The sequence below is a fragment of the Neovison vison genome, chromosome 6 (genome assembly GCF_020171115.1).
Source record: "Neovison vison isolate M4711 chromosome 6, ASM_NN_V1, whole genome shotgun sequence".
Classification (NCBI taxonomy): Eukaryota; Metazoa; Chordata; class Mammalia; order Carnivora; family Mustelidae; genus Neogale; species Neogale vison.
In genome coordinates, this window is record NC_058096.1 from 96,575,608 (window position 1) to 96,587,816 (window position 12,209).

The window sequence follows — 12,209 nt, forward strand, 5'->3', positions numbered from 1 at the left end:
GGGCCCGGCCTATGGTCTCTGTGTGCTGAGTATATTCTGTTTCCAGATCCACCTTCCACCTTTCTCTGTGGACCCAGAGAGTTTGGCCAATATGGGTTGCTCACACAGGGTCCCTCATTTCCAGGTCAGCACAATGGAGGGCAGAAGAATTGGGGGTATTTATTTCCCTGGTTTCTTCTCTAATGGCTTAGCAAGGGACAGTGGATATCAGCATGGGGTTTACTACCTCCTTCTTGTTGCTGCTGGCCCCAAAGTGTGCACTGTCTGCTGGTGGTTTCTGTAATCGCTGCCCACATCTTTCTTCACATAGAGTGCCTTTGTTAAAAGCTGGGCTCTCAAATGAGCCAGCTGAAGCATGCTTTTTCCTGCCAGGACCCTAACTGATATACCTCCCCTGCAGAGAGACACTAATGCATCTGTGAGTTGGCCTTTGTGTCTTAGATACTTAAACATCAGCAAAAGTCTGGGTGGGGAGGCACCTGGGTGGCTCAGTCGGTTGAGCATATGTCTTTGGCTCGGGTCAGGATCTCAGAGTCCTGGGATCAAGCCCAACATTGGGTGCCCTGCTCAGCGGGAAGTCTGCCTCTCTTTCTCCACCTGCCCACCCCCTGCTCATGCTCTCTCTTGTTCTCTCTCCCTCTCTCAAATAAATACATAAAATCTTAAAAAAAAAAAAAAACCCTGGATGGAAATCATCTTCTATCCATTTCTCTGAGCAATTCACCAACTACTATCATTTTTATTTTTATTTTTTTAAAAAAGATTTCATATGGCTTTAAGTAATTTCATAAATATTTCCATGTCTTCTTTCCTGGGTCCTGTTCGTGAAGTCGGCAAGCATCAGTAGCATTAACACACAACACAGGGGTTCTCACAATGTGCTCAGCATCAACAGCAGCAGTGTTACCTGGGACCTTATAAAAATGTAAATTGTTGGGCCCAGACCCAGACCTACTGAATCAGAAATCTGGAGAGTGAGGCCAGCAATTTGTGCAGCAATTTCTGTTCTAGCAAGCCTTCCAGATGATTCCAGTACAAGCTGAAGTTGGAAAACCACCAGTGTAACCTATGGTTACATATGCATTTTAATGTAAGGAATCCCATCCTGTTCTATCCCATCCTCCACTCCACTGGAAAGGACTTTCATTTTTCCAGTTCAGTGGTCTTCTCAGACTGGAGTACACCAATGCACCAGAATGACCCATTTAGGAACCTCATTCAAGATCCCAATACCTATATCCCACACCAGATTTGGGGATCAGAATTTCAACTCTGAGAACCACTGATCCCTCCATCAACTCAAAATGACAAGAACCACACCTGGAATAGAAACAACAAAGCTGAAGGAAGAACATCCATCCTCTGGATGTGGTAAGCTCTATGGAACTAGAGTTACTTTGGACATGACTTTAGCTTGTGGTGTACTGGCCACTGGAGGAGAAGGTTTCCGATTGTGTACAGCTGGATCACAACTTTGGATGCAGACAAGAGTCAAATAAATGACCTCTTTTGAAGGTGCTTGTCCTCCCATTCCTCTCTCTCTCATACTCTGTTCCCATCCACAGCTCCCACCGAGTGAGCATTCCATCCAGTTATCCCAGGCCCCTGATGACTGCGTCCAGTCCAAATCATTGGCTGGCTAGCCACTTCTCTCAAAATATAGATCCCTTCTCTCAAAAATGTGCACAAGGCCTTGCTCCTCACAGAGTGGTCCGTGGACCAGCAGCATCAAGCTATATCACCTGAGTTTCTCTGGGCCCACCTAGACCTACTGACTTAGAATCTGCAGCCTAACAAGATCCCCATGTGATTCACACGCAGACTGATGTTTGGAAGCTCTGGTTAAAGCGACGTAAACCTTTTAGAGATTCGGGAGTGGATACTTCAACTCTATCCAGAATTGGTGGTCATTTAAAAAAAAGAAAAGATTTTATTTATTTATTGGAGAGTGAGAGAGCTAGAGAGAGCACAAGTAAGGCGGGGAGGGGAGAGGCAGAGGGAGAAGCAGACTCCCTGCTGAGCAGGGAGCCAGATGCAGGACTCAACCCCAGGACTGCGGAATCATGACCTGAGCCAAAGGCAGATGCCTAACTGACTGAGCCATCCAGGCACCCCAGTGGTCAGTTTTGATCATACAAAATTATGATGGATTCTTTTTTTTTTAATAATTTTTTATTTTTTATAAACATATAATATATTTTTATCCCCAGGGGTACAGGATTATGATGGATTCTTAAAGAAATTAAGAAAGTCTGTCTACTGACAGCAAGTGGCCATTGGAGAAGAGAAAAGCAGATATTAGATACATGAAGAAACAGAGAAAGTAGCTGAGTTCTTGAATTTTCTATATTAGGCTCCCTGATAGCAAGCTTTCTTTCATTTTTTGATCTTGGACATCCAGGAGATTTCTGGTTGTATCATTACAATAAACTTCCCTTTTTACTTAATCTAGCTTGAACGAGTGTCTGTTTCCGGACACAGATAACTTGCAAAAAGATGAACAAAAGCACAACTAAAAGAAAATTAAAATAGATGTTTGGAGTCATTTATAAGGTATATTGTATAGGGTGTAATTTATGAGTAAATTACCTTTTAAAATTTTTGAATAATGCATAGTCATTAAGAAAAACTCAAAATTTTCAGAGAGAAGTAAAATAGAAAAAAGATCTTTCTTCTTCCTTCTTCCTATTTCCTAGAGGTAAATGGTTAATAGCGTCTTGTATAATCTTTAATAATTTTTTCTGTGTACCTGTAACTGCCCCTGTTTTTTCCCTTGGTACTAATTGAAGAAAAAAAAGCAGGCTTTCGGTCCCATATTGAACTTGAATTGGAAGAGGCAAGTCCAATCCCAAAGTGGAGGGCCATGATTCAAAGGAACTAGAGCAGTTGAGAAAACTGTTTTATTGGTGGTTTGAGCCTTGAAACTACAGATGATAATTAAAGAAAACATTTTGGAAAGCAGGGCACACTTACAGATTGTGCGGGGATGAGAGACCCCTCCTCCAAACAAAACCTTCCAGCAGTTTTGGTTTTGTGACTTACTCCTGTGTTCAAGCGGTAGATGCAGCCATGTGTGCCAGACCACAGGAAGTTGATAGGCACGGAGGGGAACCGAAGAGAGCCTTTTCTAGAGAGGATTCTGTAAAGCCTGATGCCCCTCCCACAGAGAAGAACATTTTTGTCGGTGGTATTAAAGAAGATGCAGAAGACTATAACTTGGGAGACTACTTCAAAAAGTATGGCACAATTGAAACCATAGAAATTATGAAAGTTAGGTATAGTGGAAAAAAGGAGGATTTGCTTTTGTAGCTTTTTAAAAAAAGACGTTATTTGACAGAGAGAGAGAAAGAGCACAAGTAGGGGGAACGACAGGAGAAAAGGAAGAAGTAGACTCCCTGCTGAGCAGGGAGTCCTATGTGGGGCTTGATCCCAGGACCCTGAGATCATGACCAGAGGCGAAGGCAGACAATGAACCGAGTGAGCCACCCAGGTGTCCCTGCTTTTGTAACTTTTGATGATCGTGATACAGTTGATAAAATTATCGTTCAGAAACACCACACTATTAATGGGCATAACTGTGAAGTGAAAAAGGCCCTTCCTAAACCAGAAATGCCATCTACTGGATCGCAAAGAGGTCATGGAGATGGATCTGGTAACTTTATGGGTTGTGGTAGAAACTCTGGTGGAAGGGGAGGCTCTGCTGGTGGAGGTGGTGGCAGGAGCATCAGATATAGAGGAAGTGAGAGGGGATATAAGGGATTTGGAGGTGGTGGTGACAACCATGGTGGTGGTCCTGGTTGTAGCAGTAGAGGACGCTATGGTGGCATCAGGCCAGGATATGGACACCAAGGAGGCGGATGCAGTAGCAGTGGTGGAAGATATGATGGTCACAATACAGGAGATAATTTTGGACCTAACTATGGTGGTGGTGGGAACCATAAGGATTTTAGAAATTAGAGTGGACAACAGCAATCAAATTATGGGCCCATGAAGGGGAGCAGTTTTGGTGGGAGAAGCTTAGGGAGTCCCTACGGTGGTGGTTAGGTATCTTGTGGTCAAGTGGTGAAAATGGCAGCAGAAGGTTCTGAAGAAACTCAGAAGAAAAGGCGTACAGTTCTTTGCAGGAAAGAGAGTGAGGGGTTGTCAGGACAATTGCAGGTCACTTTGAGACAGTCATCCTGAATGCATTAAAAGAACTATAAAAATCTGCCACAGAAGGAACGATGATGCGTAGTCAGAAAAGTTACTGCAGTTTGAACAGGAACCCCTTTGTGGTGGGACCATCACAGCCATACTTTGCAAACAGTGCAGCTATTGATAAAACCAGTGTAGTGTCAATTACGTGTACATTCCTGAGGCCTTTTACCCTTTTACCTGCTGTAGCTTTGTCTTTGTCCATGGCTTTGCAGTACATCAGGTATATTGCCCTGTAAATTATAGTGGTGGCATCAGAAATGAAAAATTTAAGGAATTTTTAACTTTTTCCAAAAAGAAAAAAGAAAGAAAGAAAGAAAGAAAGAAAGAGAAAGCTGATCACCTTATTATCACTATGCCTGGAGAGATAAATTTAAAACAAATTTTAAAAATACCCTTCTAGGGGCGCCTGGGTGGCTCAGTCATTAAGCATCTGCCTTCAACTGGGGTCATGATCCCAGGGATCTGGGATCGAGCCCCACATCAAGCCTCACATTAGCCCTGCATTGCGCTCCCTACTCTTTGGGAGCTCTCCTCTGCTGTTCCCCTGCTGTGCTCTCTCACTCTCTCTGTCAAGTAAGTAAATAACATCTTTAAAAAATAATAAATAAAAACAAACAAAAAGCAACAAACAAAAAAATACCCTTCTATAGCTTATTATTTATAAAGTAGTCCTTTGAGGCCTACTGTAGGGTCAACACTATAACTGCCCTGGATTTAAAGTATGGATATGCTTTAAAATCATGTTTTCAGTTTTCACTAAGATGCATTAAATAAACAGTTATATCAAAAGATCCTGTTATATTCGCTTTAAAATATTTGAAGACATTATCCCGAGCACAGGTAGGAATTTTCTTTTAATATTTAGTGCTAGGGAAAGACCGTCACCCCTGAGAAATTCAAATGCTTTGTTATGTAGCAGGCTGAATCATTGACCATGGTTTTGACTTTTTGCCTCAGCTGTCAGGGTGCTCAGAGTCAAACAAGAAATTAACCAAAGAAACTGATTTTTCTTTTTCTTTTCTCCCTCCCTCCCTCCCTTCCTTCTTTCTTTCTTTCTTCCTTCCAGTACCCTCTATGTCCAGGGGGGGCTTGAACTCACAACCCAAGATTAAGAGTCAAATGCTCTACTGACTGAGCCTGCCAGGCGCCCTGAAGCAATGATTTTTCTAGCTGGCAGATTTTCGTTCTTTTCCTTGGCTATGAGCTCCTCTTTCTGTGTCATTATTTCATTGTATATTTTGTTTAATTATAAGCTGCTCCAAGTATTTTTGTGGAATAAAGAAGATGTTTAGACAAATATAACCTTTTAAATGGTAGAACCAAGGCACTAACAAAGATTTACCTATATTTGCTGAGATATTTGCTGGCGGAGCTGGAAATGGAATTCTGGTTTACTAACTGCTAGTTCATGCCATTTTCTCTGTTCCATGTGAGCTGAGTGAGGGACAAGATTTTCCCCCTTAGCCACAGAACATATTATGTTTTTTAAAAATATGGTTGGGGGCGCCTGGGTGGCTCAGTGGATTAAGCTTCTGCCTTAGGCTCAGGTCATGATCTCGGGGTCCTGGGATGGAGCCCCGCATAGCATCGGGCTCTCTGCTCATCAGGGAGTCTGCTTCTGCCCTCTCTCTCTGCCTGCCTCTTTGCCCAGTTGTGATCTCTGTCTGTCAAATAAATAATAAATTTGAAAAAAAAAAAGTATAGCAATCCTGGGGCACCTGGGTGGCTCAGTGGCCTCTGCCTTCAGCTCAGGTCATGATCTCAGGGTCCCAGGATTGAGCCCCACATCACTGCGCAGTGGAGAGCCTGCTTCCTCCTCTCTCTCTCTCTGCCTGCCTCTCTGCCTACTTGTGATCTCTGTCTGTCAAATAAATAAATAATATCTAAAAAAAAAAAAAAGATAAGAAAAAAGGTAAAAGTAAAAACAATAAAAGTATGGCAGTCCTGCAAATGTCACTGTTGAATGTTCTTTGAATTGAAAATGTGCTTTAGCTTTTGAAGGCCACCTAGCTTGCCTTACAGATTATCTTCAAAGGCAGTTTCTTCGAATCTAAGGACCCACCCAATGCTGGGTGCCTAACGTTTGCCCGCAGGCAGGCAGAACAAAAGATGAGGGTCCTATATTCTCTGCTGCATTAAATGGTCCTTCAAAAATGCAGAACACTATTTTTCTGTCAGCTTCTTTCCAAGGGGATGGCAATTACATACCTTGAATAAAACCATGTAAGAGAAACAGACAAACACTTCAGTAGGCAGGGAGATGAGTCATGCTCTAACAAAGGATCACTAAAAGTCCTTTTTCTGTTTTGTTTTGCTTTGTTTTGAGAATTCAGTTGTTCTCTAGCAGGTACTTAATGAGGATTTTATATTCTCTCCACTTTAAAAAATCCAACTTAATTTATTCTGTTATGAAACATAGCATGGCTTTTTATTTATCTTTGATAAATATAAACCAGAGAAAGCTACTGGGAAATCTTTTTTCCAAAATTCCAGGTGAAACACAATATGGAGGATGGTTAATGCCATCTCCTTTCAAGAGTGCCCTCTGCTGGCAGTTGCCTTGAATTTAAAAATATTATATGGTAGGTAGGTTTCAGGATTTCATTTGCTGACCAAGTTGTTGTTTTTTTTAACCATTAGGCCTTTAAATTTTTTATATTTTATTTTGCTTTGTTTCATTTTATTATTTTATTTGTTAGACAGAGAGAGAGAGAGAGAAAGAACACACAAGCGGGGGAGCAGCAGTGGGAGAGGGAGAAGCAGATGCTCTGCTGAGCAGGGAGCTCGCCTCAGGACTTGATCTCAGGACCCTGAGCCAAAGGCAGACCTTAACCGACTGAACCACCCAGGCGCCCCAAACCAAATAAAAAAAAATTTTTTTTAAGATTTTATTCATTCGTTTGACAGACAGAGATCACAAGTAGGCAGAGAGGCAGGCAGAGAGAGAGAGGAGGAAGCAGCAGGCTCCTCACCAAGCAGAGAGCCCAATGGGGGGCTCGATCCCAGAATCCCAGGATCACGGCCTGAGCTGAAGGCAGAGGCTTTAACCCACTGAGCCACCCAGGCACCCCCCAAACCAAACAAATTTCTAATGCAAACCAAATAAATTTGTAATGCGTTAGTTTAAAAAAAAATCTGCAGGAAAACAAAAGCAAAACAAAACAGATTTTATCTGAAGTATATAGATAAGCAAATATATTAAATATAATAGTATCAAGCATAATTTTCTATGTTAGGAAGAAAAACACTGTTTTACTTTGTGAGAACATGAGAACATTTGTTCAGCCAAGATTCCTTGAGCGCCTATTCTGTGAGAGGACTGTATCAGCCATCCGGGTGACAAAAGTGCTGCTCACTCGGGCCAACATCAAGGATCCCACAGTCCTGTGAGGGAGTCAGACCCACTAAAAATTACCCAGCACCGAGTGTGCAGAGCACTGTGAGACTAATGAAGAATAATAGGAAGACAACCTTCCCAAGAGGAAACCACCCTTGAAAGGATTTTTCTCCTCAGGGGAAAGAGCCCTCCACCCTTTCCCCTGTGATAGATAGATGACAAAAACCTGATTGGATGACACACGCAGCAAGGGTTAATCAGATTAAAACAGCCTATCAAGAAGCTTCTAAGAACTCCTAGACTTAGAAACTCTGGTGGCAACCCTTTCGGGTCCCCTCTCTCTTTGGGAGCTTTGTACTGTCATTTTTGCTATCGCTCAGTAAACTTTGTTTTGGTCTTCACCACTCTGTCTGGTCTACCTCTTCATTCTTAGAAGTGATGTGACCAGGAACCATGGGCACTGGGGGAGAAAAAATATCCTGCAGTAAGACCGAAGTGGAGGGATACATGAATCCACCGGAGGAGGGAGAAGTTAGGAGAGGTACCCTAGAGGAGGCTGGCAGAGGAAGATGAGGAAAGGACAAAGAAAGGCAGAAGGAAGAGGACACAGGGTGGGTATTTCAAACCATGATAATAAGTTCAGTGTTGGCTATCTACCGCTTAGCACAACATACAGGGCTTGCCAATCGATGAGATTGTACAGTAGCAGAGCTCCAATGTTTTGGTCTCAGGACCTTACATTCTTTAAAATTTTGGAGGACCCAAAGAGCTTTTGTTCATAGGGACTTTGTTTATTGATGTTTACGGTATTAGGAATTAATTACATGTTAAATTAAGCTGTATTTTATGGAAAATGAAATGCAAAATTTTACCCAACACAAATGAGTGGAAGTGTGGCATTGTTTTACATCTTCCCAAAAATCATTCATGTCTGGTTTAATATGAGCCAACATCCTACCTGTTGAAACTGGTCCACATGTCCAGTAGCAGCTGGGAATCTCCACTCATGAAAGGAAAACAGTGATGAAGGCAAATAACATCACAGTATTATTACCAGAATTGTTTTGATTCTGTAGGCCTCCAAGGGTGCCCAGACCACACTTGGAGAAGCATGGCTGCCTAAGTCTGCAGGGGTGGGGCCATGAGGGGGCACTGTACTTGTCACTTTTGATGCCCTGAACCTAACCAATGGCCTGAAGGACTTTAAGCTTGGAACTAGAACAGACTGTCCAGGTTTGGAAAGAAGGCAATGGATTTTGCATGTTTGAGATATACATATTTGTTGTTTGCATTTTTATTTAAATCTCCTATAAATATTAAATATGTAAGTATTTTATCTAGAAATATTTGGAAAGTAGATTGATTGGACTCCATGACTGACAAAGTTGAAGGACTATGGGGTGCCTGGGTGGCTCAGTTAGTTAAGCATCTGCCTTCAGCTCAGGTCATGATCCCAGGGTCCTGGGATGGAGTCCTACTTCTTCCCCTCTCCCACTTCCCCCATGTTGCCTCTCATAAATAAATAAATAAATAAATAAATAAATAAAATCTTTAAGAAAAAAGTTGAAGGACTAAGAAGATAAAGACAACTCTCACAGTCCTAGCTTGGGTGACCGGAGAGAGAGCAGAAGTAGGACCTGGTAAAAGAAGGCCTAGGTAAGGCCACACCAATGCAGAGCGAGAAGGCAATGCATATATTTAGTTTGGGACTTGCTGCACCATTGGGGTTATCAGAGGGCCCAGGGAGGCATTTAGAATGAAGGTGAAAGCATGAATCTGAATCTTATGCAGGGGCAGATTTACCATAAAACTTGAGCTTAGGGCCCCTCACGTGCATGGGTCCCATTCAGGGAACCAGAGGAACCCCACTCACAGATGCACAAGATTATTGCCTTTTTAAAATACACGAATGTTAAAAATACCTTTTACCTGCCCTTGTTCGTATCAGTGACTCCACCCCAGTTTGTCCATCACAAATTCTCTGGATGCTTAGAATGGTTGCAGATGTTCTGGGGGGTCTGGTCAAGGGGAAAATTGAGTTGGTGGTGCATTGGCCTTGGGTTTAGTGGGATATATTTATGTGATTCACATCTTCTCCAGCTACTGCTGACTCACCCAGTAGAGGAATAACTTCCGGGAGTCCCCGTACCCCACCCTCTGCTGAAGTACAGGGCCAGATGTATTAAAATAGGAACTACTGCACCAGCACCAGAAGTTCAAGGGGTAGTGGAGGAAAAACAAGGTCAAGAACATATGGGGCCAGAAGTAATCTATGGAAAATACTCCCCATCATCTGATGTGCTGTAAATGTAAGCAGAGGGTTTTGTTCTTGTCAATGACTTGCAGAAATGAACATTCTTTCCAGGCAGGAATTGTGGTGCATCGAAGATGACTTTAATTCCTTGTCATTCCTTCTGGTGAGCAGGAAGCAGGAAGCAGTGGTGCCTGTTTCCCCTCCCTTGAATCTGGGCTGTGATTTGCTTTGACCAATGGGATATGGTAAAATGATGCTGGGCAACTTCCAAAACTGGATCTTAAGAGGTACAAACCTTCCCACTTTTGCACACTCAGAATCCTCCATCATGCAATCCCCATGCCATGCTTCTAGAATTCCAATACAGGAGGAAAGGCCATGTGCTGGAGAACCAAGTCTCCCAGCTACTGCCAGCAACAACTGTCAGGCTTGTAGTGAGCCCCATCATGACGTTCCAGCCTAGCAGAGCACTCTCAGACTATGGCCCTAGTCAGCAGGTGGGTCTGCTACAGCCCTAGTTAACCTGGTGGCAGGCGAGCCACTGGGCTAAACTTAGTCAACCCGGAATCATGCAGTAACAAATGGCTAGTGTTTTCAATTACGAGTCTCAGCCTAATTTATGACTCAGCAATAAATAGCCAAAAGAGTTATTTTGTGTTTGTGTCGGAAGGAAGACACAGCGGAGATAAAGGACCAAGAGAGAATTTTTTCTGGACAGGACAGATTTGACTCTCTTTATAGACCTAAACGAAGGAGTGAATAGTTCAGGGAAGAGTGAAAGGTCTAGGAGAAAGGGGAGATACTTTCACACGTCCTTGAATGAGACCATAATGAATCAATTAAGGAGGCAAACTGATGTACTGGCTTTGTATAGAAGACAGGAAACTTCATTCTAACAGAATGATGGAAATGAAGTTGGCAGGGGATAATACGAAGTTACTTAGCTTGGTAAACCTTTTATCTTACAGAAGAAAACTTAAAATAATTTTAATCTGTGGCCAAGCAAATAAATATTATTTTTGCATGATTTTTTTTAAGTTTAAATTTTTTTTTTTTTTTTTTTTTTTTTTTTAGTAATCTCTACACCCAGTGTGGGGCTCCAACTCATAACTCTGAGATCAAGAGACACATTCTCAACCAACTGAGCCAGCCAAGTGCCCCTATTGCATGAATTTAACTGGAATAAAGAACATAGAATTTGATTCCCTATTAAAAAATAATGAGACCAGAAAGAAGACAATCTCCTAAAAGGGGTAGAATTGCTTTAACTGTTTAAAATTTCTCAGGTTCTTGAATGGACTTCCATGGAACACCTGATGAAATATGTTATGTATAGATCATTCTTTTACGGCACTTTGCGACAGTTTTACTTTTTTTAAATATTTTATTTATTTATTTGACAGAGAGAGATTACAAGTAGGCAGAAAGACAGGCAGAGAGAGGAGGGGAAGCAGGCTCCCTGCTAAGCAGAGAGCCTGATGCAGGGCTCGATCCCAGGACCCTGAGATCATGACCGGAGCTGAAGGCAGAGGCTTTATTTAACCCACTAAGCCACCCAGGCACCCCTGTGACAGTTTTATTTAACACAGTAAAAACCTTGGCCAATATCTGTTAAGAAAAATACAGGAAGGACTTGAGCTATAGAAGGAAGAGAAAAAAAAAATCACTTCACTTTATCGGATGTGACAGAATATTCAGGGTCCAGGAGTGAATGGTCAAGAGGGAATTCTGAGGACGTCTTCAGCACAAGAAGGTGGTTTCAGTAAGGCACATGGACAGGACCCGTGGGCAGAAAGAGCTGCACGGGGTTGTGACAGGTGATTGATTAGATACTTTTAAGTTGGGAGGGGGTTAAGGATGGGGTATGCCTCTAAGGAATTTGGAAGCAAGGTTTTCAGGACCTTGATGGGCTAGCTGTTGTGTAAGATAAGGTCATTTACTACTGTCTAGTAAAACCGTAGTCTTCAGAGCCTTCAGATGAGTATCAGTGGGCCATATGTTAGGAAGATGATTGCTAACATATATTTGGGGGGAGGAGGATAGCGATAAAGCAAGTTTCCAAAAGGATTTTTATATGTTGAAGAAGACCTACAGGATCCTGGAGGTCAGGCTAATGTCAAGTTAAGGTTGCCTTTTGCCTCTAGCAATGTATTAACAGTGAGGCCACTGAGGTCCTGGAGGAAGGTCACCCTGACAGTTTGAAGTACTTGTCAGTGAGCTGCAAAGAAAATTTAATTATTTTCTATATTTCTTTTGCTTTTGTTCTCCCCATCATTACCATTCACTTAAAAACATTTGTTTTTGCTTTAAAATGTAGTAGTTAAAAACAGGTATGTAATTACTTTGAATTATTTAAATTTTCTTAGAAATGTTTAAGGTAATAATTTCCATCTAAAGTAGTTTTTTTATATTTGACATAAA

The 12,209-nt window shown here is 42.1% G+C and overlaps 1 pseudogene; it reads left to right on the forward strand.

Annotated features, from left to right (window-relative positions):
* Nucleotides 1-2,971: 2,971 nt before the first annotated feature.
* LOC122910484 lies at nt 2,972-4,088 on the forward strand (annotated as a pseudogene).
* Nucleotides 4,089-12,209: the final 8,121 nt, after the last annotated feature.